Source organism: Pyrus communis, chromosome 1 (genome assembly GCF_963583255.1).
Source record: "Pyrus communis chromosome 1, drPyrComm1.1, whole genome shotgun sequence".
NCBI lineage: Eukaryota > Viridiplantae > Streptophyta > Magnoliopsida > Rosales > Rosaceae > Pyrus > Pyrus communis.
The window spans coordinates 22,334,919-22,342,719 of NC_084803.1; the positions used below are offsets into that span (position 1 = coordinate 22,334,919).

The window sequence follows — 7,801 nt, forward strand, 5'->3', positions numbered from 1 at the left end:
GGCAAATGACTTCTAATTTACGGAAAGTATATAAAATGAAACTTGGTTTTTCTATTTGTATGGTGAAAAAGCAAGTTATTGGGGTCAAAGACACCTAAATGCATCTCTACCTTCACTCCGTTGGTGCTCCAAAGCACTATAGAATTTTCGTTATTTTTAATATGTCATCTGATTTTTCTGTGTTGATTGCATTGTTTCGTCTAAAATTATTTCCAAATTGATCACGATGATAATATTAATTCAGATTCTAAATCCTAAACTCTAAAAGCAAAATGAGTAGAACTTTAGCAGAAGATATTGTTAAATTTGTTTAGGTACCATGAATCAACTAACCACAAAGTACATGATCAATTTCAAATTGAATATGGTCACCATTAAACACGACTGCAAACAATTTCAAAATTCAAAAAAGATAACAACATTTCATCGTCCTCGTCAGAGTACAAGATAGGAAGACATAAGTTTCCCTTTGGGCAACCAAGTTTTTGATCATTTGAGTATGAAAATTTGAATTCATGACCTCTTTCAACGTTATGGAAAATAAAAATTATTTTACTAATAACTAGTTGATGACCCAATCCCACCAAGTTAGAGAAACACTGCATGCAGCTGCCAGTTATGGTCAGCCAAAGAACCGGTTATTTTGGTGGTGAATGTGAAACAAGGTACAAGATTACAAGTGAAAAGAGGAGTTGTGATGCCCAAAATTTCCACATCGAAAATGCGCATAAGAATATTTTGGGTAATGAAGCAAGGGTTACGAATCCTAAAGTCAACTTGAATTGTATTTTTTATACATGGAAGATTTTGAGATCGATTAAAAGGTGAACTATGATATTAGAATTCCACTTTGAAAATGTAATGGGAAGATTTTGGGTGGTGAACTAAGATTTGAAAATCTAATGTCAAGATTTCAAAATCAGATAGGTGGCTTACTATTGATCACATCTATGTTGTTCCAATTTAGCAATTTGCATAGGTTATCAAGTGTCGAATTTTACACAAAAAGTATTGGTACAATTAGAAGTAAAACCATGTAATATAAATTTTAATTGATTTTGTCAAATTTATGACGTGAGATTGCATTTTTTTAACAAAATAGAGTTTAATAGTTTGATTTGATGTACAAATATACAATAAGATTAATCAAAATCACCCTTTAGATATGTTTAAACAATTCTACCAAAAGATTAAGCTTGTACTACAAATCAAATGTCTTGCCTTTGTCACACTAATTAAGTCCCCATTCTCCATAATAAATGGCAAATGGGAAGAAAATAACAAAAAAACATCATGTTAATTCTTAGTCAAAGGTTATATGAACATAAGCCACCCACTTCATATGATTGAAATCAAAAGTAACATGATCATTCATGGAATCTACATATTAACAAATCCAACTCCAATCAAAATATCAGTTTGAAATTATATTATTTAAAATGAAATGTCATGATTATGCTTAACACTAACCAACTCACTGGCCTCACAATAATACTAATAATTAAATTAAGGAATTTATGGCTTAAATCCAAAATAAAACACCACACATGATGATCACTAGTTTTGCCAACCAAAATGGTCAACATTTCACAATAAATAAAGTCAAAAGGTTCATTAATCAAAGTCGATATAATTGTCACATCAAATGTAATGACAAATAAAGTTTATTTTTTTGTGATAATGCATTTGAATTGTTTTTCTTTTTGGCATAAAATGTATTTGTTGACATACCTACCCCATTATACTTTGTTGGCAAATCTAGGAAACATTCTTCCGCCACAAGAAAAGTGAAGGATTTGCTTTTGCTTCATCAGAAGTCATATAACATTCCAATCAACTGGATCTATAAAATATACACTTTATTTTAGTTACTGGATCTTATAGTCACTTGAATCATAAAAATAGCAAACTCGACTTTCGGTTTGAATATCGTAATTTTTTTAATAATGTAGTTCAAATTCATCTTTAACGAGAATCAAACCTAAGACATCCTATCTATTTCCCAGCACTCCTTTCTTTTCTAACCTTTGGATGAATAAATCATAGAAGTATTAAGGAACAAGGAAGAATTATAGAAACAAAAAACGAAAGTGCGAAAATTGCTAATACCACCAATCCAATTGGAATGGAAGAGAAAATGACAAAGAAAAACAACAAATTTCAGAATGGAAAATTATGTCAGATGGATCAGAATAAATCCTTCTGATCCAAGTTCTGTCGAATTCACATCGACGAACGAATCGGAGATTAAAAAATGTTTAATAAGCTAATTAAGTTGTACTAAAAGTCAATAGTGGTAAAAACAAAACATGACATATCTGTTACCAGGAGCTGAATCCTGTTTAACCAATAGGACAAAGGAAACAAAATATTAAGACACGACACACTGTTTGTTCAGTTATTATATATACAATGTTGTCGAAGTTCTTACTTGAGCAATGTTGTCTAGCAATTTTATATAACAGGCCACCACATGGGGCGGTAGTCAAGGCGCAGAGAGGAAGAGAATCCAACCCGACGGAGTCGGCCGATCAATTCTTATATAATCCATTCTGCACGTTATGGAAACTTAGAATACGGTTTGTTGAGAATAATATTTATGCATAACGTTTGACTGAGTTTTATATGTAACCTTGAGTGTACTGGGCCGGGCCGCCCAATGCCAAAACGTTTTAAGACGTAGTTATGGTGCGGCCCAACTCAGCCCAATCTAGAGATGAAATGAAGAACAGAACTAACCATTACTACTAAAAAGAAGAGAAATGCAAAAATAATAATCAGCATCACAGATTCATCAAATTAAACTTCAACTAAATTGGCTATAACATTATCAATTCCACAAATTACTAACATTCTTAACCAGTTTTAAGATGTTTTATAATAAACAGACACAAAACGACCCGACTCAAACATCAAAACATGAACAAGACAAGTTGATCGCCGAGATGCTACCATGTACCATCCAGCCCAAGGCCACTGCCAGTGTATCCTTCCAAAGTTCCGACTTTAGCAGCTCACACCTCTTTCCCCATAGCTTAGATGTTTACTTTGAATTTGGCAACCTGAAGCAGTCGATTTCTGCCACTGGCTAGTTCCGGTTCTTGGACTTCTCCATGGCCCTCGGAGCTATGGAACAAAGAAACAGGATAAGATGGGATAAGAGTACAATTCATCATTTAAATCAAAAGGTGAAAAGATCAGAATGTTTATCTCGTAAAAAACTAGACATTACAATTATGTACAGCAGAGCCATATAGAACTAGCAAAAATACAAGCAATTGTCTACTGTAAGGCTAACTGAGTTACTGAAGTGCATGCCAAATCATTCTACTTCCCACAAATACCACAGTTCCATTCATTCGATCAGACAGCCGGAAATTGAGAGGAGTCTATGGAAGGTAAAAAGAGGTGTCTAGATAGCACCACCCTATCTTTTTGTATTTTATTCTACAAAAAATACTGAAAATGAATACAAATTAGTGTATGCAAGGGTTCATTTGGACCTCAAAAGTTTATATGCTAAGTAACTAAGATTCATGTATGCCTTCACAAACTTCTTGTTCATGTCATCCTACACACATCATAAACATCCAATACCATAACTTGCATGCATACATAATCATCACATGGATACAAATTAGTGGATAAATTGGGAATTAAGAAGGATAAAATGTAGATTAATCCAGACTATCCAGTCCTTCAGATGATTAAGATCTCTAGTTTCTTGCAAGTCTACAATATGTTATTGCCATCTTGACAATGCGGTAATGTAGCATTTCGTTAAGAAGATTCTCATCCTTCTCATATGTCTAAAATTTAGTATCACCCTCCTTCACAAGGTAAGTCCTCACTCTCATTGATGGGGGAATCCTAACATTCCCCGTTTTATAAACCATACATGTAAATTGTACGCAATACATCAAACTATACTGTTTTTTGTGTGAGAAGGGTTAACTTCAAAACAAAAGCTTCAAATTTTAAGAAAAATACAGGAATGGCAAAGCCGTGAATCAGAACTTACTCTCACGGGACATCCCCAACAAGCATCCAGTCACCATCCTTATCCTTGTATATAAGCACATATTCTGATCCATGAAGATCATCTCTCAGCTTACTCTCACTCAGTCTTTCCCTCCCAGGAGCTCCACGGGACCCTTATTGCCCTGAAATCACAATTAAAAGTGCGCAAATTGGGTCCAAGCAGAAATGGAATGTTTTTTCTATATGTAAAATGAAATGACCACATTGGTACGAAAGAAAAAAAGAAGAAGATATGATATCAATATTAAATACGGCAATAATTCACCTATGGTAAAACAGCTGAACATCTTTTCCAGAGCAGAAGACAGATCTTGAAATGTAGAATATGTTCTCAGGTGTTATAACCTTCCTCAGGTAGGGAGCCCCATCCATGCTGAACTTGACAAAAAGTCCACCGGGACCAGGTTTTCCATTCACTTCATCATTATTCTTTGACGTGGCGGCTAGAGAATTCTTCCTAAATGATCTAATTCGAGGCCATCCAACAACTTGTGCCTGTCAACCAAAAGTGGATACAATTACAAACAGACCACAAATTTCATATAAAACTTCATAGTTCTCCATCTAAAATGTTGACTTATTTAGCAGCTGGGGCACTGCCGTTGTTAGAAGCACCCAAAGGGTTATGGCTGCCTCCGTTTGTAGCATTAGACTGTTCTTGTAAGACTTTAGTGCGTGCCTCTTTTGTTATGGTTGGCTGAGTCCCAGAAGGCCTGGATGATAGCATTACATTGATTGAATTCAAAGGGAACTTCCCTTGTCCCACAGATTCTGGAGATTCAGAATCAGAACCAGCTGCATGAAACATCCATTCCTTCAGTATATGCAGAACATTTCACTTCAGAGAATCCGTCCATGGTGTCAGCAAAGCCCCTTTTGTTGCCCGAAACCCCATCCTTCTGGGATGAGGATCAGATTCCATCTTTGAAGGAAGCAAAGGAAACAGTGGTTTCTCGTCAAGTTTCCCTGAGTTCAGCAAGCAAAGATCTGATTCCTGTTCTGGTGATTGGGATCCAGGAAGACCGAGCCTCAACTCTGGAGCCTTAAAATTCAGATTGTTCTTATTCCCCTCTGACAAGTTTGAGACCACAGAGCTGTCGACTGAAGAACAATCTGAAAGCCCATGGTAGTTAAGTTCTTTCAGTCCAGAGCGATTATGTGAGATACAGTCCATAGACCCATTGCTCTTCCCTTCCTCCTCACCACCCAATAGTGGTGGAGACATTAGCAACTACACTGCTGTAAAGGGAAACAGAACCAAATTATCAGATTCATGCTTGTAAAACTACCACTGAAACCAGAACATGAAGATCTCGATAGCACAAGATCAGAAAGCTTCATTAAAGTTGAGGTTTAACTGTCATCTGAATTAAATTCACAAAATGTGAAAAAAAAAAAAAAAAAAAAAAAGAGTTCTAAGATATTTTAATCGATTCAGCATCATGCATTTTCTTTTGCCACCAAAATAATTGAAGGCATGAATAAAGGGGTTTTCAGTAGACAAAACTTTCTGCTAAAACAAACAGTGCCTATCCAGAAACCATTAATGCATAAACCATGTCAAACCAAGACAGATAAATATCTGAACAGAACAGATTCGAACTTCTCCTGTAGTAGTTTCCGGTGCAATGAAATTCATAGGATATAGTAAGTATTCATAGAAAAAATTAGAACATTTGACAGGATCCGTCTGGGAAATCTAGATTAGTTGAAATACAATCAAATCCATGAAAGGGGAACAAAACCCAGATTGGGAAAGAGCTCACTGGTAGTGCACATATAATCAATGAACCAGACAACATATCTTAATGGGGCTTTAAATCAGACCACAAGCCACCATATAGCCCAAATTAAAGGATCAGATGAAAGGCACTTGTAGCTCAACTGGGTAGGAGCATTTAGCCTTGCACCCAAGATCCTAGTTTTGGTTCCGCCTCCCTCAAATACCGCTCCATATAAAAAAAAAAAATCCATAAATTTAAGCAAACACCAAACATAAACAATACATTATGAACAGCCTAAGATAGTTGTAAGAATGAAAGAATCTCAGGAAGCAATTTGCACAAAAATCATACAAAAAATGGAAAAGTAAATTCCCCGGCAACGAAAGGTTGTAACAAACACAACAAGTATCCTCCCTCCACAACTTCACCTCACAAGCTTAATAGGAAACTTTGCTGCTTGTAATGTGATTCCATCAGAAGTCAAACCAAATGTACCATTAAAAACAAATTGAAAAGAGAACCGCGTTTTTATACTTTCTTTAAAAGGAAAAAGGTCAACTGGGTTATTAGCATATTGTTTGCATTAGAGCATTACCATTTTTTAAATACTTTTATTCTCCATTTTCTCATCTCCCTAAAATTTCTGGGAAACCAAACAGAAAATGCAAAACCAACTTTGAAAAGAAAATAGAGAAAATTGTACAGATCCACTACGATATAAAAGTCCCCAAAAAAGGGGAGCAAATTGAACTGAAATGCTCCAGGAATTTCCTTCAAATATTGAACAAAACAATATGCAATTGTGAAAAAATAAAAAACCCAAAATAAATAAATAAAGCCAACCCAGAGAGGCAAGATTACAGGGAAATCACAGAACACTGAGCTTTCAGAACGAACTCAAAAGTTACAGAGCATCAAGATCTCAAAACTCGACGACCCAGAATTCAAACAAGCAAAACAAGAGCTCAGCTACAACCATATACAATGTTTATTATATATAAATAATTATTAAGACTGTAAAAAAAAAATCTTTTAATTAGCAGGGAAATGGGAACATTGGGAGTAGCACGTACCTGATGAACTTGTGTGCATCAGACAGAAGAAGACCGACGAACCCTTTTTCTGAATTCTCAAAGAAAAAGCAATGGAAGAATCATATTAAAAGCAGAGAAAAAGGAGAGGGATAGAAAAAATGCAATTTTAACAAAAAGTTATCGGTGCTGTTTATTTTAATGAAAAATCATATTTTTACACTAAAAAGTTAATTTTTGTACTATTTATTTTACCCTTTATTTGTCCTTATCGTTAAAATTCAAAATTTTTAAGTCATTTTTATTAGTTTTTGCAATGAAATGAGTGATTGTGTTCTCTTCTCACTGGCCTTTTAGTACTAGTGTTTTTCGTTTAAGGGGATCATTTAACTATGCATGTTTTGATGTATTATGAGATTAAAACACAGTAATTATTGGCATAGCGCATTATTGCTCTCAATCTTTGGTGCAAGAACAAAATTTGAGCCTCTAACCTAATGATCACTGCTAAAAAACAAATTAACAATAGCCACTAACGTTAGCTGTGCAGATGATGAGATGCGTAAAGACCTAGATATGACTAATTAGGCGGATAAATTCATATTCACCGACTTAGTCACTAATAATGTTTTACCCACCTCTTCTTATACAACTAATGTTAACATCTATTGTGAATTGAGACCACACTGCTCAAAAATTCATACATGAACACAAAACTCTTACCAGAGTCCCAGCCCAAAATCCAATTTCCTCACCTCAACAAAACTCCTACCAGTCCCAGGCCAAAATGCAATTTCCTCACCTCCAAGATTGAGGTTCAAGTCTTACGGATCCAAATTCGCATCTTGGCTATTAAGTTGGGGGCCTCAGCCTTGAGCTTTGGTTAGTGCATTGCTAAGTGGTCAGTTATTTGGGATTTGAGCACCCAACAACAACAAAATTATGTTTATCATACATGCGCTTTATAGAGAAACACTTGTGAGATGTTACCCCAAGAATCGCTTG

General features: G+C 35.2%; 1 pseudogene; it reads right to left on the reverse strand.

Moving 5' to 3' along the window:
• Positions 1-4,469: 4,469 nt before the first annotated feature.
• LOC137707622 (auxin-responsive protein IAA9-like) lies at positions 4,470-5,266 on the reverse strand (annotated as a pseudogene).
• Positions 5,267-7,801: the final 2,535 nt, after the last annotated feature.